This window comes from Passer montanus, unplaced genomic scaffold (assembly GCF_014805655.1).
Source record: "Passer montanus isolate IOZ18808 unplaced genomic scaffold, ASM1480565v1 scaffold4, whole genome shotgun sequence".
Taxonomy (NCBI): Eukaryota; Metazoa; Chordata; class Aves; order Passeriformes; family Passeridae; genus Passer; species Passer montanus.
Genome location: NW_024368818.1, coordinates 4,783,229 through 4,805,404, shown reverse-complemented (window position 1 = coordinate 4,805,404; position 22,176 = coordinate 4,783,229). Strand labels below are relative to the sequence as shown.

The window sequence follows — 22,176 nt, the reverse complement described above, 5'->3', positions numbered from 1 at the left end:
AAAAGCCTTTTTAATCCCAATATAAAACATAGGAGTAAAATCTGTCAATTGTTAAACACACTGGAAAATCCCACTTATTCTGTAAAATTTGCAGGAAATTCCTATTGCCTATCTCTGTTTCCCTCTAGACAGATAAAATATTTTCCGTCCCAATCTTACAGTTTGACACATAGTATTTTTGCAAACACCTTAACAGGACTTTACTTTCTATGTAAGCCAATAGCAAGCACTTCATGAGTGCTGGCAACATCTTGTAAAGGATGGCTGAGAGATTTGATTTCTGAATGCCAGATCCCTTGATGTTGGATACATGACCACAGCAAAGGCAAGGATGTTTAATTCATTGTTCTGACAGGCATTTTCAGTTTTGCTTTACGTAAAAACAAATAAGTAGGTCATTTGTCTTTCCTCAGATGACATTCCTGCCTGGAACAGATGCAGCTGCAGTGTGAATGGAGAGCTATCCTCATATGGCTGGGAGCACGCAATGCTGGGCGAGTTAAGTGTCCTCAGGCACCCCTTCTCTCCTGCAGTAAATTCACCTCATGGAATAAGAAGCTGCTGCTGCTGCTCCCAGCTGTGCTGCTGTCACTGTGCTGGTACATTGTGAGTGCTAGAACACACGCCTTAAACAGCCAGAAAACTCCTGGTGAGTCAGACACAGCCCTGTTGCACCCCATGCAGTATCACTGCAGGGTGGTTTATGTCAGAAAGCAAAGATCTCCGTGGTCTGTAGAAATGATGCTGACAGTCTGGTAAATACAATAAAACTTTCACCAGACAAAATGAATTATGTGGTGACAAATGTCATCAGCTACTGTATGCTACACCACTAAAATGTCACCTCCCTTTGCTGTCCTGCTCAGTTTGCTCTTCCATGCTCTTGTAAGCAGAAATCATTACATTTAGCAAGATGTCATACCTGCTTTTTTAAAAAATGGTTTCTATGTGGTGACATCACACTTTGTACTAGAGATGTCTGCATTGCTGAAAATTTGAAAAAGCAAATGAAAATACTAATAAAATGTTCTGAAATGTTTAAAATGTAACTTTTCTTTAAGATTCAAGGTCCCACTGAATAATTATGTAACAATGCTTAAATGTAGTCTTTTCTTAGTCTTTCATTAGGCATAATGAATATAATGTAAAGTCACATCAAAAGACAAAAAACATACCACCATGAAATGAAACTCTTGTGAGTCCTGTCATTCTTAGGAAATCATGTTTGGCAGAAACTTATTTCTTTTAAGTTTCATTACAAAGTAAAAAAAAAAGGTAAACATATATCTCCTAATGCCTGAAGGTCTGAAGGTCCACTTCCACGTCTCAGTGTCTTTTAAGAGTGTTAGGCCAAGTTCCAAGAGGGATTCACTCTCTACTAGAACTCCAATCCCCTCAAGAGCATTAGGCTTAGTGCCAGTATTCATTTACTCTTGGAACAGCTTAAATTAACTCCTGTTACATTCTGTCTAAACCCTTTCTTACAGAGTGAGAGTTGAGAGCTGGATTCAGTCGGTTAGGCTGAAGGCCACCCATCATGCTTGTCTGTCTTCCCAGACTTAAAATGCTGCATAAACTGGATTGGAGAAGGCAGTGATCAGCTGTTTCTAAGTTGACGGGGAAAGCTGACAAGCCATCTTTTGTATACATGTCCCCATTCCAGGAGAAATAGCGTGGGGGTTGGTCTGACTTATTTAACATAAGCACATATGACAGTAAGCTCCATCCAAATGTGAGATTTTAGTAGGCTGTACAGTGTGCTAACAGTATTTTGATACTTTCCTGGCAGAGCTAAACAGACAAGCTAATCAAAAGACAACAAATATCACTGCTTGGCTTTATAAGTCAAGAACTGGATTGTAAGATTATATTTTGCCCAATGTCAGACAGAAGATTGAAATGGAAGGTCTCACAAAGCCAGACCTTCTTTAGCCTATTCAAACTTATATGGTCTCTTAAGAATATCACTTCTGTTTTACTTTAGCAAACATGAGAACAGTCTGTTTGCCTATGAGTACAAGGCAAACACTCTGAAGCAGGTAAGGATGTAAGCACAGGGAAGACAAGTTTTCCAAAAGGTGATAACAAAATGTTCTTAGCACACTTAGAGAAGTACAGGGTGATTGACAGAACTGGACAGTCATTAAACTTGGCCAGATGATACCTTGGTCTCTATCCAGAGGCTCAAAAGTCCTTTACCAATGTCTTCATGGTGAAGGCTAGAAGTTGACTTCAGGGATTTCCAAAGCTGCCTTGTATGACTGTTATTCACAGAATAGTTAGAACCTTTCAAGGTCATCTAGTCCACCTTCCTCCAATGAGCAGAAACGTCTTCAGCTAGGTCAGGTTGCTCAGAGCCCTTTTCAACCTTGGCCATTTTCATAATTTCTATCCATCCTTCCTCCACAAGAAAAAAAGAAAACAAAACAAATAACAAATAGAGGAGAGATTACGTTCAAGGAATCTGAATTACCTTACTCCAATGAAGAATCTTTTAAGCTATTAGTTTACAAAAAGTCCACTTCTTTTGTATGCTTTGGAGATGATGGAAATGGAGCTAATTACTAGACAGTCAACATTCATCCACTAGTAGATCTGAAAATAAATGTGAGCATTTTCTGGCTAGATAACACTATTCAGTTCATAAATAAGAGTTCACAGCAATCTTTGCAGTTAGGAGCTACACTATAAATATAGCTTATCTTCAAATATTTTCAACTTGCTAAAGTTACTTGAAAGCTTATCATGATAGAGTCCATTTAAAAGGAAAATAATTAAAATTTATCTAAGAAAATAATTAAAATTTATCTAAGATTTATCTGTCCCCAAATACCTCTCATAGCATTCATTTATACTGACCTTTCTAACACACTGTCTTCCCACACTCTTTGTATATAGTTAGCTGAAAAACAATGCTGGTGTATGTAACACGTTCCTTCAAGATTCAGAATTACTTTTTTTAAGTGAAGTTGAAAATCAGAGAAAAAAAGTTGAAAACAAAATTCTTACTTAAAAAAACTAATTTGAGAATGGAAGATAACAGTAATGGAATTGGAAAGATTTTAAAATGCAGTTTCTAAGTTGACAGTGACCTTTTTGTGATAAATATTTGATTTATTAAAGAAATGGTACACAGACTGTTTAAATGCTAATGTGAATACAAAAGGCAGATAAAACTGTAACTCTTTTGTGAAAGAATATCCATTTTTTTAAATTTGAAAAGTTTATTTGCTATTGCTTTCCAAGTAAGGCTATAGGTCTCAGTTCTTTGACAAGTTTCATATATTTTACCTAATTTTAAGCATTTTGAAAGATTCTGGGGTCTGAAGCAAGACTACTTTGACTGCATAAAATTAACTGTATACATAAATCTTTGAAGATTGGAGACTTTCTTTCTATTAGATGAGAACTGTAGTTCAACTGCTGTTTTATCTTTTAATGATAAGATCCCATGGCATTTTTGCAACAATAATAGAGGTCCCCTGAAAACGTTTTAAGTAATGGAATTACATTATGTGTTTTAGTGGTTATATTTTCCTCATGTTTTCAGCTGAGTAAGTTATCCTTCCTTTTTCTTCCCTTGCAAACATTCTTCTGCAGTGCTGTTAGCACTGATTAAAAAGAGAGAACTATATTTAAGTGAAATCCTCTCATTTTGACCTTTAACCTGTATTTTTATATACATACAAATATATGCACATTTATATATGTATTTTGCCTATAATATATGAATCATAGGATTTCCCGAAATCTTATTACCAGTGCTTCCTCTGTAAATATAGAATTGTGTTGCTGGGACCTTGTTCTATTTCAGGGAGTGTTTCTTCTCTTTTCTTTCATTCTCTGAAATCAGTGTGAGCATTGCAATCAATTTTAATTATACCAGTATTTTACCCTGAGTTTTATAGGAAGAGTTGGCAGCAATAACTATAGTTAAGATTGCTTAAGACTTTCAGCTGTATAGATTCTGTACTTAAAAAGAGAGTGGGATAGAAACTATATATAAGGGTACAATAAAACATGTCAAGATTAGCAAAGTTAATTTTGTCCATGTTACCTGAAAAACCAGAAGGATTTATTAGGGACTCTGACTTTATGTTTTTAAATGCAATGTTACTGAGACTGATATAATTTAAAATAACTATTATTATGTAGTTAAAAAAATACTATAAAGATGGCAAGGCATTACTTCACAGTATTACCAAAGAAACAATTATAAAATTATCAGTATTGTAACCTGTAAAATATTTTTAAAATATGTGTTTTCTGAAAATGTTGAAGTAGAAGCAGCACCATATATTTATTTCTTGTTTCTTTTCGCAGACCACAGTCTAAGACAACTATTAATAACATGTTGCACTGCTATTGTGATTTATTAATGAAAGTTACTTTAATTATCACATCCTTAATGCTACTGAAAATGGTGAAGTATATATAATTATTTCTGTTAAAAAGAAAGGAATAATAAAACTCTAAATTGCTGTTTTCTGTAATGTATTCCATTATTTCAAATGGTGTTTTCTTCTTTTGTTCACAATACTATTTATGAGCTGTGATTGCACCTATTTTTGTATAAGCACCCATTTTTATATAAGCAGGGGGAAGGCATGATTATTTTCCATGAATGTGTTTAGTTGGTTAGTATTATCTAACATAACAGAATGAGTGTATGATAGACACACAGCTTCACTATAGAAGATTCTGTGATCCTTTCATAAAAAAGTTGGAAGTCCTTATATGAAGTTCATTGTAGTCAGCAGAATCTTTTTCCATAGGTGTCTTCATTTGGCACTTGCAGAACTGAAAACCAGCTTTACTATTTGTGTGAATATTGTGGGCAGTCTTGATATAGTTGCTGGTGAGAGATGCACTGACAAAGGCACAGTAATAATGGCACTAATAAAAATCCCTGTCAAAGCTTTGGATAAAGTTGACAGTCCCCATTTGGCAGTAATTGGGCAGGAGCTGTTTTGCTGAGTACAATCAGAGAGGATTTCCAAGCCATTACATAGCCTTTTTCTAGAGAAGGGAAAGGGCTTGAGGGAGTTGGTATTCTGGAATATCTGAATTGCATGTGTCCAAGAAGGCATAAGCTATACCAAGAGCAAAAAGTTGAGATACAGAGACTGTCTCATGTTCACAAGGCTTAGGGAATGTCCTGCTCACATGGCATTTATATTGCTTATGGATCTCATGTTCCTGCTGCTTAGGTGTAGACTCTCTGTGGCTGGTCTGTAATGGAGAGATTGTGTTGAAGTAGTCCAGAGGATCCACAGCAAATCAGCCATAACCTAATTTCTGAGGAACAGAAGAGGCTGGTGGGACTAAAGCATGCACAAGGAGGTTTGTGTAAAAGGACAGAGGTGTGTAAGACATGGAAAAGGTTCATCCCACTAGAAAGAAATGTCTACATATAGGTATCTGTATCTGAATTTATCACCTTATGCTCTTGTTAATGGGGTAAGTATTCATCTTTGGCATGAGTTGTCTCGCCCCAAGATAATTGTTGAAGTGGCTCAATTGAATCTCAAGCAAAGAAATACTCATATCAGTCTCTCTGACTGTAAGGGGAACGGGATAATTTTTGTGCAGCTGTAAATGTCTACACTATAAACTGCTTTGTTTTTACTGTGTCTAGTTGCTGCAGAGATGTTTGGAAAGAAACGCTTGCAGATCTGGATATCAAACTTGCTAGGCATATATGCTGTCAGAGTTGGCAGCAAATGAGATAGTCAGACAGAGTTTGATTATGGGGTGCCATCCTGATGACAGATGAAAGCAGGGATGTGTTACTTCAAGGTGTAACTGAAGGAAGAATGTTGCATGGGAAATATTGTGATACCCTCATTCCCTCCCTGTGTACTAACTTGTTACTAGGCTTATGAACATCTGCATTTGTGAGCACTGGAGTTTATGCCTTTTTTGTGTCTTGACTTGCTTGAAAAATATATGTATCCTCTGTCAGTTCAAACATTACTGCTATCATTTGCTGCAGAAAGAGTTTGGAGAGTGCTCAAAGGTAGATTAGCCAGTATTCCAGAGGATGCCTGCCTACTTGCCTGTAGTAGTGGAAGGCATTTAGGAGTGCTCAGCATCCCATGCTAGATTGCCCCTGAGTTGAGGTGGGTGGGGTTCTGTGAGAAGGGAGGCAGTGACTGATGACAGCAAGCTATTTATTGTTCTTCACAGCAGCAGCAAGAGAAACTGCCATTTTCTTAGGACCTTAGGTCAGTAGGAGCCTCCCACTCCATAAGCCCTGAGAAGCTCCAGGAAGCTGACACAGTGAAGCACTGAGGACCAGGAGAGTCTGTGGGTAACCTGCTGGAAACCAGGAACTATCCGTGATGTGACCTTACCCCAAATCTACCCATAACAGTGGTCTGTCAGTGCTGGTGACATCTCAGCATCCAAAGAGCCCACTGCTCTTGTCAGACCTGGATGGATGAAGTGGAAGGCAAGTTTGAGGAATAAGTACTGCATTATTATATTGAATAAATAGTAGGCAGCCGTTTGTGTTGCAGATTAAGTAGGATCTAAATTACTTAACACCCATGGAATTTTTTTTTCTTCTCCTTTTAGTGTACTCTCCTCCTCAATCTCTTTTTATATAATCTCTGTTTTATTATATGTAATACTGGTAAATTCAGCAGGTTTACTTGCTGATTGCTAGAAACCCAGCTGGCACTGGTAGTTGGGAAGGTACCAGAATCCCTGCAGGGAGAGCAGCAGGGGACCCTGCTGCTCTGAAAGGTCAGGGTACCTTATCAAGACCTAGGTATTACAGCATCTGTGGAGGGTCACTAGAGGTTGATTACCTTATTGTTTTTGTACCATGGAACACATTAGGCTGGAATGACTTGTCTAAAATCTTAAATCAAGGCAGTGACAGAACTGGAAATAATCCCCAGATGCAGGTGCTATTTGTAACATATTTTCTGCAAATATTACTTTATTTGGACAGGTTTTGGTCCAAATTTTGCAAATTTCAAAAAATAAAATAAAAATTTCTGCGTTACCAAACTTTTGGTGTCCACATTTGATTTTAAATCCAAGGATATCTGTCTGATGTTAGTACTCATCACTTTTTTACATCCACTTTACATGTAGTTTTTAAATTTTCCTAGCTATAACTCTGCTGATTCTAATTTGTTGTAACTTACATTCTGAAGAAATAGGACAGACTATGGTCCAATAAGAACAATAAGATGGAAGAAAAAATGTCTAAACTGGGAACCACTACCATTAACTTTATGCCTTGTTTAGGGCACCTAATTCTAATTCCTTTGTATATAATGATACCAGTTTAAGATCCCTTATATTCCCTAAGACTGAGACAATCTCTAAGATTTTAAGATGCTTGAAGAAACTAGCAAAACTAGTCCAGACTTCTGTCCAGAACTTATCTTTTGTACTTCTACTTACACTTGATGGCCTAAAACTTAATCTGCCTTATTCATCATCTTCATCCCCTACCCTTAGAAACAGCTTAGCCAGAACAAATAGTGAATGTTCTACAGGAATGGGTTTAGGCATTAATCTGTCCTGTCTCTCCTGTGCATCTGGAGTTACAGTATTGATACTATACAAAACACAACTCTATTGTCATAGAGGTAATAAATAATACTGTGTGTTAGGCTTGTGGATACAAAGTGAGGGTTTATACTGTCCTCTAGCAAATCAGAGAATGCTAAAATGTTTACTCACAAAAGATGTCTTGTCTTGTTTCTCCATACCTGATCTTACATCAGCAGTTATGAAAGTAAAAATTACTGCTGTGGTTTTACACAAAAAGAGAAATTCTGCAAGAGAAAATTTAATGGAATTTTGACCACTTTGTAGTCCTTAGAATCTGCCACATTTTCCTCACCACTCAAATTATTTTAAATTATAAGTAGTTTTGCAAAGCTATTAGCATTATTTTCTCAGCTCACCCAAAGTTTTTGCAAGACTTATTATCTGTGATGAATCACATCTTTTATTCATATAGTTATAAATGCGTTAAAGCTGTCAGGTATAATTTGCTGCTTTTTCTCCTTTAGATTCAGCATGGTTTCTGAAAATAAGCTAATTTAATAACTAGGGAATCTAAGTTATAATCAAATTTATTATATTTACCAGACTTGAATTTCAGATGGGATAACATTAAAAATTTGATTGTAGAGGAAAGAACAGAATTGCCAGTGGGCATTGAATTAACAGCCTGAAAAATATCTAAAAATGTTGTGATCCGGGGTGTTATGATGATGAGAGGAGAAAGAGGTGGTCTGTTTATCTGTAGTTTTTACATGTCACAAACTGGAATGAAGGTTAGAACCCCAGGCCAAAGCTTCAATTTAGGGGAAAGAATGTTTTCTTTTTAGATTATCCAGTGACTTAGAGTGTGCCTTTATAACATAGCCCTGCAACTCTCCCTACAAATCTCTAAATTTCTGTTAGAAAGGACATGCTGTTCGTGTGCTTACATGAGCACTTGCCACTGTATAGGGCATACAAGACGTAATCCCATGAGTTCTGCATCTACCAAATTTCTGCTGAATTCTGGATGAGGTTTGTGCTTGGAAGTCTTCTGGATCAAGGTTTCATATCAGGAAGTGCTTAGTGGAAGGCCTGTTCAAAACCAATCCAAAAGAAACAAAAAAAATGAAGTCTTTTCTGGTAGCTCATGTTAGTCTCCTCTGAGTCTTGGTCCTCCAGTCCTCTTACCCAAGTTTGTGGTACAGATTGTGTTTTATTTATTGATATATGTTAAGACAGCCTCTTATTTTGGGATTGTATTAGTTGCATTTGTATTGTGGAGGTTTCTAATTCCCAAAGGAATCTGCCTTTTATCTTTGTGTACGCAATTTAAACTGAAGCAGAGGTTTGTTGGTTTTTTTTTTCCCCAGGGACTTCTACAGACTTTCAGATATTTAAAATCTGAAATTATGTTTCTTTGTGGTTTATCATCTGTTAAAGACTGCTGTCTGTACTAAAACAGGCAAAAGAGTTAAACAAGGATAAAAAAGAAGTGTTCCGGAGAACTAATATATCATGGAGTGTTCCTCTCCTGGAGGTACATTGCCACTTAGAAATCACTGGGAATAATGGTCACACAAATACAAAGAAAGACAATTTTAAAAAATGACTGAAATTTTGCTTAATATTGAAAAGCATAATTAAGGAAGAGCTTGAGGTTTCAGAATTTCTGTTGATCACTTCGTGCAAAGGGGATTTTCTCTGTGTGGATGAGGTACATCATTGGCAGGACACAGTAAATCAGCTGTTCATCTGGCTCTGTTGTAGTTCTAACCCTCCACAGGTGAGAATGCTCATGTCACGAGTGGGAGGAGGAAAATATTAGCCCCTGACTAATTCAGATGTCTGTGCTATGATGCAGAGCCCTTGGTGCTGAAGGTTTTGACCAAGAGGTTATGGCAGAGGGGCCATAGCTGGTATGAAGATACAAGGTCTTGCTGTAGAATTCCATATTCTTTTCGACTCTGTTTTACAGACATAGTTCTTTGAGAAGTCTCATAGTTTGAAGATGACGAATTTATTAAAAATGTTGAAGAGGATCTTATTGTTACAGAGAAGAACTAAATGAACTTTTAGTAGAAAGGTAGGAACATGATGAAATGTCATAATACCCACTGCAAAGTTTCTGGATATTATTCTTAAGAGCAAAATGCTAGAATTTTGTGCTAAATGCTCAGTGATTCAGAGCTTGAGGACACAGTACATGAGTAAGTACTTCTTGCCTTAGTCATCAAACAGCCACATTAAAGCATGACTAAGAAGAAAGGCAAGGCAGCAGAAAGGTGATGATGAGATAGCTTCATACTGAGAGCAGAACTGGAAATGAGATCAAAGATGATTGAATTGAGTTGAATGTACCTTGCTCAAAAGTAAAGAAGCAGGGAAGGGTAAGAACCTTTCAATAGTTATAAGCAATCATAGGGAGAAAACAGACCCCAGAAGACAAGACGTAAAAGCAGCTCACATGACAAGGTAATCTCATAGCTTATGCTGTCAGCAAAAAGAGATTGGATGAGTTTCTGCAGACTCAACAGTAATTGCCATGCAGAGGCAGTCAGTACTATGGAAATGCTGAAACTGATGGGAACCAGCTAGGCTGTCGTGACTGGGAACAGACGTCCTCCAAAGAGCATGAGACAGCATTCTGCAGCGTGAGAAATCCTTGCCTGTCAGTCTAAACTGCTGGTTTGTTTAGTGGACTGGGACCTGTATCTTTCATGAGATAGGAATTTTGCCTTTTTCTTCATTACTATCTGTAGGTACCTAGTTCGGTGCTCAGTGAAGATGGAACAGTCTTTTTTTTTTTTCTTTGTAAATGCAGCCTAATGAATATTAATTTTCAGCAGTTACATGTATTCTAAATATCAGCATTAGGAGGAGCAAGGGTGCCTGCATTTGTGAATATATTCAAGAAGGAGAACAGTGTTGGGAGCTTTTCCTCTCCAGCTCAATGTGAATTAATGTTTTGTAATGTTCTGGGCATAACTGACCCCAAGTTGAGCTGTTTGTATTCCCCCTTGGAGAAACTCTGCTTAAGTTCATGCATTTCTATACCATCAAGCAGTTGAAACTTGAACCACTTGCGTGAATCTTGCCTCGGGAGGTTTGAGGTTGCTGCTGAATATTTTTGGCCTGTGGACAGATGTAGGATTTGCATTAGCAGCCTCTCAAGGGTGGCTGAAGTCTTGAGGGTCAAAGCAGCCACAGTTAGCCCTGAGCATACAATAGCTGTGAGCAGTATGCCTATGGTGCCCACCTAAAAAGTGTAGGGGAGGAGTGAGACCACTCTGTGTTTAATGGGAAAAGGACTAAAGACTGTGGTCTCCATTCTTAAATGCTGTTTAAATATGTAAAAATTATCTAATTGTAACTTCTACTCAGGAATAGCTTATCTAAGGACTTGAAAGGAATTGCTGGGAAGGCCAGTTACAGGCAGCATTTAGTACCGAGCTTTGTCTCATGGTGTATATTGCACGCTGTCATGTTGCCTGCACCAGCTTTTCTTCTGTTTGCTTAAGAATCATGTGAATGAAAAGGTACCATGAATTAAAAAGTACTATGCTTATTAGCCTTCTTGGCAGCTCACGTCTGTTCTCCATAATGTGGTAGGATTTCCCCCTGTGGCTACCCAAATATTCTACAGCAAAGATCATAGCTGTATATCCATGAAATAGGAAATCTTTAGTGATGTCTGTGTATCCTATGAAATAGGAAACCTGTAGTGATTAGTCTGGGTTGACATAATTTTCAGAAGGGCTGAGGCAGTATGAAATGGTATAGAGTAAAATTTTCATATGAAAAAAGTGCCACATATTAATGGAAGTGTGATCTCTTTACAAAAGGATGAGGCCAGGAATTTTAAACAGTGGGAGCTTAACCTCAGGCACTGAAATCCTTACCCTTACTTAGGACATAAGTAATTAAATAGTTAAAGACACTGAGGAGTCACAACAACCTCATACAACACTATGGACTTGGGGAAGAGCTGAGGAGTCACAACAACCTCATGGAACACTATAGACTTGGGGAAGAGTGCCTGGAAAGCTGCCTGTTGGAAAAGGACCTGGGGGTGCTGGTCAGCAGCAGCTGAAGATGATCCAGGGTGTGCCCGGGTGGCCAAGAAGGCCGATGGCATCCTGGCCTGGCTCAGCACTGGTGTGGCAGCAGGAGCAGGGCAGTGACCGTCCCCCTGTACCCAGCACTGCTGAGGCCACAGCTCCAATGCTGTGCTCAGCTCTGGGCCCCTCACTGCAGGAAAGACATGGAGGGGCTGGAGCGTGTCCAGGGAAGGGCAACGGAGCTGGGGAAGGGTCTGGAGCACAAGTGCTTTGAGGAGCAGTTGAGGTTTTTTCACCTTAGAGAAAAGGAGGCTCAGGGACAACCTTATCCCTCTCTACAACTCCCTGAAAGGAGGGTGTAACCAGGTGGGGGTCAGGCTCTTCTCCCAGGTAACAAGTGAGAGGGTGAAAGAGAACCACCTCAAGTTGTTCTGGAGTAGGTTTAGACTGGATATTAGAAAATATTTCTTTTTGGAAAGGGTTGTCAGTCATTGGAACAGGCTGCCCTGGGAAGTTGTGGTGTCACCATCCCTGGAGATATTTAAAAGTCATTGTAGGCTGCCCTGGGAAGTTGTGGTGTCACCATCCCTGGAGGTATTTAAAAGTCATTGTAGATGTGGCGCTTAGGACATGGTTTAGTGGCAGTGGACAGTACTGGGTTAACGATCGGATTCAATGATCTTAGGGTTCTTTTCCAATCTAAACAATTCTATGATTCTATGAAGAGATCTTAATGAACCTAATTTTCTCCAAGTATTTCCTGCAGTTACTGAGCACTCATGTAAGGCATCTTCAGAGGTTTTGAATGTAATTGGCCAAAAAGAGACACCAATGAACAGTTCTGATAATCTTAGCCCTTCAGTCTTAATTTAGGCTCTGATTTTTGAATATTTGCTCTTATAAATGCATAATTTAAAGTTATTTCAGTAATGGAAGTTTTTTTTATTCTTTGCTGTTGAAGAGAGACTCCAAGACATCCTTATTAAAAGGCTGACTTATTTCAAAGCATGTTACCAGTATAGTTATTTTTTGAGTGTGACATTTGTGTGTGTTATAAACGAGTGTTTGAGATCACTTAAAAATTGCTTAAAATTGCTTAAAAGGCTTACAGATTTATTTTTACCTTTCAGAAATGTTAAGAAATAAGCTTAATTCTCACTGTTCATAGACAACTCTAATGCTTCAACTTTTGAGTTGCATTGAAGTAAAGTTTCAAAATAAATTTGAAGGGTTTCATAGACTCTGCACTATATAGAATTTGCCTGAGCTGAAGGAAAATGGAAAATGTAATAATAATAATAACCCCCAAGATGTTCTCTTGTCTGAATACTGTGCAAAGATGCTTTAAATGACTAGACAAAAAATTATGAAAGCAGCATATGACCTAAATTATAAATAAAATATGGGGACTACTGGACCAAAATCTGCATGCAGGAGAAATTTTATGACAATCAAATCTACAGAGAGGACTATTCAAGAACGTTTACTAAGCCTTCAGTCCTCACATTTTACAGTTGAGGGTCACATATTTTGAGCACCTGGACTGCGAACAGTCTTTCCAGAAATTCACTGCGTGACTCTGCAAATGTTTAAACAGTTCTTGGATCTTTGACTCATCTCCCTGTTCTTGGTGTACCTGGATTTTGCTTTCATCTGTCCTTCTGTGGTGACTTCCACAGCTTCCTAATTATGTAAGCTGTGACTGAGAACAGCCCACAAGTTCTGAGTGTTTGCAGTGATGAACTATAAAAGAATTTTTTACCTGAGGGAATGAAATATTCAAACTTGCTTGTTTTGCATTTGTATCAATTGTTAAAGCTCCAGCAACAGAGTGGTGCTGTGGTAGCTTACCTAAAGTGTGAGTTTCCTCCTTTTTTTTTAAAGAGTGGGGTTTGCAGTGTCATCACCATCACTCCACTGGAAGACAAAAGCAGAGAACATCTAGTCTAGAGAAGGGAGCAAGCCTACAAGCTTGGTATATCAGAGCTCTCCTTAGCAGCTCCTAGCAGGGCTGCAGAACCAAGTTCCCACATGCAGAGCTGGAACACTCAGATGATTACAAGAACACAAGGTATGAATTGCAGAAAGTTCAAGCAAATTCCTTCTGCTTGTTCATATCAAGATTTATACAAATAGCACAACATGAGGCTTGGCAAGATAATTTTCCTTTTTTTTTTGCCATGTGTTTCTTCACAAGCCTGTGCCCTGTTAAAAAAAGCAGGATACTTAATACTAGTTGTCTGCCTGATGTCTCAACATTTGCATGCTTAGTTCTGTTGGCTGCAGTGCTACTGCAGTAAAGACAAGGTAGTCACAGCCAATTTGTTCATATCTGCAGAAGTGAGTTCTCAGTGCTTAGTTGTGCAATAAAGTCGGTCCCTGAGAATCTCTGACAGTAATTGTCATTCTCCTCCTCAAACCTAGAGCAATATTTAAAGCAGAGGAAGCATAGGAACCTCCTGAACAGTTTATTTCCCCGTTGCCTGTCAGTGATTTCACTGCAATGCCTAGAAAAAGCAAAGTAGTTCAGGCGGCATCTATTTCTGGCATGAAATCCTAGTTGTGGATTCCCAGTGCTGATGTGTTTTTCAGACCCTCTGATGAATTTCTAAGCTCTCTTGGAATGACAGCTTCTGGGAGGGGACTAAAATTCCTATGGTGGATTTCAGGTTTGCAAACTTTGATGAAATCTAAACAACAGGGTGGGAAAGCTGTTTTTTGTCAAGAGCAGCCATGAAGGCAGAGAAGTAAATTCTTGTTAGTAGACAGCTTTTCATCTCCTTGACAATTTTTTTCTGAGAAATGAAGGGTAGGATGTGGAAACCAGTATGAATTTTGAAGAATGGGAGCAAAGGAATGGAGACTCTTTTCTGTTCTGCTCCTCCACAGGGAGGAGATATTCCAGCTATGGATAAAGATACAGCCTGGTCAGAAGTGTTTTGGTGACCCTCATAAAAGCAGTGCCTTGAGATCCAGAGAGAGGCAGGGATAGTCATACTGAGGGCTCTGTAGTAGCTCAGAATCACGGTTAGTTTCTTATCCTTCTCTGGTAAGCCTGAATTCACTTATTTTAAACCTAGAAGAGACAGCTATTACCATTAACTCCCTGTCTAACAGCAAACATGGCTTGTAGCTGTTCATGGCAAAGATCTGGAGTAGAAAAACTCCTTATCTGAAATACCTTATACACACATCACAGACATTTCCAACTCTTTACCAGCAAATAGGACACTATAGAAAACAATTTTGGTAGCTCACAACAGCGTATGAAAAGATAACACTGATAGCACTTTGTACTGTGTGGTCCCTTCTCTTCCCCCTTCAGCTTTTGCCCAGTTTTTTTATAAACTTAGGCTGGGCAAACAGAAATGGCTTAAACAGAAGATGACAGTCCTCTGTGGGGAATGGCTTAGGAATCTTGCAGTCCCTTGGCTCCCCACAGCTACTGACTTCTCCAGAGCTTTTCCCCCTTTCCTCCCTGTACAAGAGGGAAGGGTCTCCAGTCTTGCTGCCAAAGCAGTAAGTTCAGGAGAAACAAGCACGATTCTAGTCAGAGATATTTTTGTCTTGGCCAGCCAAAAGGAAAGCATTATTATATATCCAGGATAATTGTTTAAAGCAAGTGGTTATATTCTGTTCCTTCACATTACTGAATCAGAGTACAGTTATGTACTGTTGAGTTGTTGGTGAAATAGCAACAGAATGATTAAGAAAATCACCAGGCAAAACCATGCAAAATATGTTAGTTATCAACAAAGTAATTGGATAGCATTTAAGCAAATGAAAGACACAGGCATGCAAAGGATTATAATAACTGTAGCAGAGAGTGGAGGTTTCCAAGTGACTGCATTCCAAGTGACCCAACTATATTTACTACCAGCAAACAGAGGACTTTCTCATCACTGCCCTACCTCAAGAAATCACGAGAGGGGATGGTGACCCCGGAGGTATCAGTGATTCCCCAAAAATGAAAAATTATAAATGAGAGTGAGAGTAGGAAAGCTTTAGAGAGGAAGAAAACAAATTCTGAATTCTGTTAGATGGCTAACAAGCTATATTTCATAAAAAGGGTAACCTTTAAGCCTGTTGTGGATCACTGGTTACAACAACAGTCAGAGTAAAAATACAATATATAATACTGAAAATAATTATAAACTGAGGAGGGAGAAAAAGTATAAAATTTATTTGCAAAATGGGAAAAGTGATAAAGTCAAGCTGAAGTCTACAGGAAGAAAGTCAGTCACTGCCAGTTTTTAAAAAGCCATGTGAATTTTCTAAAACATTTGTAAAACAAGCATTCCTAGTGATAATGTATGAACTTCTGTTAGATGGAGATAGTACGCTTAAAATAATGTAGGAAAGGACTAAGTTTTTAATGATTTGGAACCTGGAAGGAAGAAGATGATGGAGATGGCAATACTGAAATATTTTCTAAACCATTCGCAGAAAAGGAGAATTCTTAGTAAACACAGGCCATACAACTTAAAGAACTGAAATTATGGTGTGTCAGAACACCCCATTTAAGCACACACGTCCTTCCTTTCCCAAACACGGCCTCCAGCATCACTTCCACCCCTCTCAGCTGATGCAGAGCTGCCTCCAGGTCTCTGCATGGCCCGTGCCCGGCCCTCCCTTGTCCGCAGTGACTGCTCCTTTCTCCAGCAGCTGCGGGCCCACGATGCTTGCCCAGCAGCTGGGGTGCACAGCCCCGTGCTCCCCTTTGGCTCCCCATCCGTAGCTGTGGTCGCAGCTACGGGGTCATGGTCAGCCACCGAACCGGCGGAAGGAATCGCGAAGACAAATGGTGTCTCTGCCCGCCCCATGACGGTCTTGGTCAGCCCTTCGTGCTGCTGGCTGGGGCCGTGGCTCTGGGTGCTCTCCCCGCAGATGGCTGAGCGGTGCTGGCGGCATCCTGGACAGGCGCTCAGCTCGGAGCGCTGCTCCCGCCGCAGCCCGGCTACCGCAGCACGGCCCGGCCCCAGGGCACCGGCCCGCCGCGCCCGGGCCCCCCTGGCCCGGCGGGGTCAGCGGCGCGGCCCCGTGGGGAGCAGCCCCGGGTGGCCGCTGCAGGCCTGGGCTCGGGGCCGTTCGGCGTGAAATGTCCTGGGTGGCCACGGTGCCGCGGAGGGAGAGGTAATCCCTTCCATCGGGAAAGCTGTCAAGGCCTTTGGCCGTTCCAGAAAGCGGGCACAGAGCCATCATGGAGCTGGCACGGACCTAATCCGTCGGGGGACGGCGCACCGGGCTGCTGCCGCAGCGCGCACGGAGCGGTAAGTGGGGCACGCACCCTGCTCCTGCCGAGCTGGGCAGGGCCCGAGAGGCGCCTTCTCCCCGCCCGGCAAGGTGGCGAGGAGCTGGCTGCTGTCTGCAGCTCCGGTCTGGCTCTGGTAAGTCGCATCCAGCTGATGGTCAAACTGCGGGCCTTGGTTGATGCACGAAGGCCGCCTCATCTTTCAGGCAGTGAGCTATCTACAGAGGAAGAGTATCAGCCAAAGGAAGAGCCTCCGGGATGCCCTGCAGCCTGCTGACAAACCCTACCGGGACTGCAGCTACAACTGAGCGCCGACAGCATCGGAACATGGAGAAGGCAGAAACCTCTGAGGAGGCACCACGAGTGCTTGGGCAGGGAAGGTGCACAAAGCAAAACACTGGCCATGCCAAAGAGGTTCTCACAGTTCTACAAGCCTTGCCACACAAATTGCTTTGGAGGCTTCTGCGATCACCTGTTCACAGGGGAACCCTGATTTCCTCTCTTTTTCTCCTTTCAATCGGTGGCACTTCGGCTCTCAAGCTGGAGGGACTCGCAACACAGTGGGCAATAAATTCATTACTAAAATAAGCAGATACAAGCTATGTAAAAATAAACACATCACAGAAATTTCATACATATTTGGCAGCTTTCATACTTACATCACCCTATCTAATTCAAGTATCACCAAGGACATGAATTCAAAAAGGCTGTGTTGACACCTGTGTCAATGCACTTGACTTTATCCTAATAACTCCCTCCCTAGGATGATCACAAAGACCATATTCCGCCAGTATTTGTTTATGTGATTCACTGATTCCTGCAAAATACCATAACACCATGAAAAGTCCGTGTCAGATATACCACTGTCGCTGTGTATTGCATGGTGACACTGACACTGGTGTCTTCTTGGACTTTTCCACAAGACCATATTCCGCCAGTATTTGTTTATGTGATTCACTGATTCCTGTACACTGCAAAATACCATAACACCGTGAAAAGTCTGTGTCAGATATGTCACTGTCGCTGTGTATTGGTGACACTGGTGTCTTCTTGGACTTTTCCATCTAAATTGCATGTTTTACACTACTCTAGTGTGAAATTTTGATGAACTGGCCTTTTTCTGCTTAATTCTGGAAATTTTATAGGAATCTTTTTGGTCATAAATACTGCTATTTTTTTCCTACAGTCTCTAAAGTGAGAAAGTAAATACATTCCTCCAGTTTAAATTTTCTGATCTTGTAGACATTTATTTTATTAATCCAGTTAACCTTAATCATATGGCTTTTTGTTTTGTTTTGTTTTGTTTTCACAAGTGTTTTCTGTATTTCCAGTCAATCTAATGTTTGATAATCATGACTTTCAGTCATTTTTCATTGCTGAGATCACATGAGTTTTCTTTGGAGTGTTAATTTGTGTAGCTGTATTAATAGTTTAGTGCCCTCACCAGCCATTCTGGGGAAATGCTCAATCACATGTATAAGGCAGCAGGTGGGATCCATGCAGTTCTATCTAGACCTCTGTCATGTAGAAGTCTACATCTAATATAGGCTCCCTCCATACACGAGGAAGAATTAAGCATCTTTAACACATGAGTCATGTCATCCTAAAGTAGATGCCTAGAATAGGTCAGATGATTTGTGACCTAAAATTGCTCCTATTTCTCTGTGTTAAAGAACAAGTCATTTATATCTTGATGTTTCAATTCTAGTAGCCTCAAGTGTGATGAGATTAATTAATAGTCTTATATCCAGGTTTATGTCATGCTTTGAAATACTCTAAAAATTCTTATTTGTCAAGCAAGCTGAAAATAGCATTACTTTTTACCTTATTCTCCATTTATATCTAAAAAGGCTTTAAAAAGTTTTCTGCCTCAAGACATTTTAGTAAAAATGGCAAATGCCATGTGTTTCATGGGAAAGTCATAACACCTCTCTTTTTAATAACGAAGTCTTTCAGTTCTCTGTCTGCAAGGTTGGAAAATAAATTAGTTAGATACATTAAAGGTCCAGAATAAGAACCTGCTCTTGGTGAAATGATACAATATGGGGGGAGTTAAAAAAAAAAAAAGAAAAAGAAAAAACTGTTTTGGCAGGCTGAATTATTTTTTAAATGATATTCAAAAATGATATGTGAAAAGATCTTGTAAAACTAAACTAGGTGGCAGAGTACAGGTGAAACAGTTTTCTTTTAAAAGTGTCATAATATCTAAAAACTGATAGAGGTGTCACACTAGTGTGGTACATGTGAGGAGAACGTGTGCCAGGAACTCCTCAAGAAATGCAGGATCCTTCTGACCAGTTCTGTTCTCAGGAGTTAAAATCCTGCATAAAGCTGATGAGTAAGCTCTTGATGACTCACTGTGGCAGATGCAGTCTTTAATTCCAGGAGGGTATAAAGGAAGTGGGTGTGAATCTCGAGTAGAGGGGAGCTAGGGATGTTCCTGCCTCAGTGTCTTGGGGATAAAAGTGTAGGTTTTTAATACAGCCCCAGCTATCAGCAATGCCAAACTTCTGTAAGGGGTAAGTTTGGCATTACACATCACACATAGATTTTATGTGAAGCAAGGTTGGAATACCACCTACTCACAGATGGGTATGATTTTGGGGATGTCCTGCATAATTCATGTGTGGCTTTGATACTTATGAGTAATTCAGACATCAAAGCCTCAACTTAGATAACACTTTTATAACACTAAACTTCCTGTAGCAAATAACTTGTAAGCTTTCATTTAAGTCCCTTAGCAAAATAAAACAAAAAAAAAGAAAAAAAAAGGCAACTATTCCAATACTTTCTTCTTTACCTTATTTTTCATAAGGTAAGCTGGTGTGAAGTACAACATAGAAAATACTGAAGTCTGAAGTAGAGAAAAAAAATCTATATAATACTCTTCACTGGGACTAGAAATGTAAATTCAAATCACTAGAAAGGAGCTGGGAACCTCTTTCCTTAGAGCACACCAAATATCAGGCCCTTATGGTCACTCGGCAGTATTCCCCTCTGCTTTGCCAGTGGCACAAACCTTCACTTTTCCACAGTACAATTTTTTAACAAGCAATTTTATGTTCTCTTCCAAGTTAGCCATTATGCATGGAAAAATCTCCCCATTAATAACCGTAAAGCTCCTTTATTGTTCTCCTTCAAATCTCCTTAAAACTTCCTTCTGACACCAAACACTTGTCACCGGCTGGGCCTGTTGCTTTTTATTCTCAAGGCTGTTTTTCCCTTATCCTTCCCCCATGGGTTTGTACTATACACCTGTTGTCTTTCATCATGGGTTAAGATCATAAGCTCTTTGGGCATAGACCATCTCTCTTATTACATGTGTCTACAGTATCCGACACAATGGAACTGTGAGCCCTGAATGGGGCCTCTGGGTACTGCCATGATCCACTTGATAAAGAATGATGATTTTTGACATGGTGAGTTCTGCAGTTTTTCCCAAGTCATTCTGCAGTTGTTCATGCTGATATAACCAGTGTGTGAGAGCAGTGTCCTTAAATCCTAAAAAGAAAAAAAAAAAAGAGGATAAATGCTTTGCTAGAGAGCAAGGACTTTACGGCTTTGGTGTTGGTTTTTTTTTTTTTTTCTGTTCCTGCATATTGAAATGCATGGGCTGACATGCAGCAACTCTTTCTTTTTGTAGGTTTTTACAGAACTAGAGTGGTGTTACTGCTCTGAAGCTTCTGCATCCTGTCCTTCAAATTGCAATAAAGACTGTTAGAGTCAAATAAAAGGGGGGGTGGCTCCTGCACCACTGGCGTGAGTCAGTTCCCTAAAGGTCTGTGTGGATTCAGGACACAGCTTTTCCCTGCTGCAGTTTCCCTGCTAGACATGGAAACTAGTCTCTCTCCCTCCTCTTGTGTTTAGTCACACTGGCAAGTGGGGGGATGCAGGAAAGCTGCACCAGTCAGAGCTGGACTGCTGCCTTTTGTGGTGGGGAAGGCAAGGAGAGCCACCCCCTCCATCACATGCCCATCGAGCAGGAGGACAGGCAGAGTCGATTATTTTTAATTAACCCCCTTGCAAAATTCTCCTTCTCTCGAATTCTCTTTCCAGGGTCCATCAATGACCTTCCCAGACCCCGCTACCTCAGTGGTGCACATCATCATTCACACCATGCAATCTCTTTTCCTGGCCCCCAAGATATTATATTTCTCCTCCTTTTCTCCCTGCCTCTCTCTCTCCCCCCACCATTGCCAAATGAGCCTGTCTTTAGGTTTTGCGCTCAATTCAAGGGGCTGCCAGCTTGCCTTCTCCCTCGTGCAAGGCTCCGCATCGTGCCCAGTCCTTGAGCACTGTTCAAGAACACTTTTGCAAATGCAGGAGACCTTCTGGCCCTTTGCTGATTCACACAGCTCTGTTTGGAGGGCAAAGCCACAATAACACCAATTCTGGGCATCATAAGAAGAAACAGAAACCCTCTCTCCACTCGCCGAGTCTCTCCCAACAGTTTTAAATAACTTCATTTTGGGCGGCGGGGGAGGGGTTGGGGGCAAAGAGAACACGTATTTCGCACTGCACCCCTATCTCCCCCCATACCACCTCCTACTCGCTTCTCCCTTCCCTCCACCGCGCTCTCACAAACCGGGGCCGAGCTAAGAGCCACGGGTGGCCCGCGGGGCGTCCCGGGCGGAGGCAGGGCCCCGGCTCTGCCCGCACCGGCAGCGGCATCCCCGAAACTGCCCCCGGCAGCGCAGGGGCAGAGCGGGAGGGCTGCGGACTGCCGGGGTGGAGGACCAGAGTGGAGAAGGCAAAAACTGCGGCGTGGGCAATACCGAGCCCCACCACCCGCCCCAGCTCCCGAACTTCCCGCGCCCCGCCGGTTTGCCCGCCGGAGCTGAGTTTGAACCCCGCCTGGGACAGCGGCAGCCCGGTTACCTGCGGCAGAGCGGGCAGGGCTGCGGAGCGGTGCGGGGCGGGCTCGCCTCCGCCTCCCCTGCGGCGGGGCCGGGCCCCGGGCCGAGCTCGGGCTGGGCGGGCAGGGCGCTGCCCGCCCCGCTCCCCCCGCCAATGTCAGCGGGGACTCGGGCTATGCGGGCATCTCCCGAGGAGCCCGCTTCCCGCAGCGGGCGGGCGCGGTATATTTAGCATCGCGTCGCTTTATTCCTCCCCCAAAGTTTCGCCCACTTATTTATTTATTTGCCGGCGAGCGCCGCGCTGCCGCAGAGCAGCAAGAGCCGCTCCGCGCCGTGCCGAGCGCTGGAAGCGGCTCGGTATTGCAGCAGGTAGGGCTGAGCGCTAGGACCGCGGAGAATCCTTCCAGCAGCAATCAGGACTACCTTAAACCCAGCCCAATGCCTCTTCCTGCGCCACTCTGCGTGCTGGATGGAGATCCACAGTCAAGAGCTGCAG

The 22,176-nt window shown here is 41.3% G+C and overlaps 1 long non-coding RNA gene across 1 annotated transcript; it reads left to right on the top strand.

Annotated features, from left to right (window-relative positions):
• Window positions 1-417: 417 nt before the first annotated feature.
• LOC120506588 lies at window positions 418-4,493 on the top strand. The gene is made up of 2 exons (XR_005628550.1): window positions 418-649; window positions 4,324-4,493. It is a non-coding gene; the product is annotated as an uncharacterized LOC120506588 (long non-coding RNA).
• The last annotated feature ends 17,683 nt before the right edge of the window (window positions 4,494-22,176 follow it).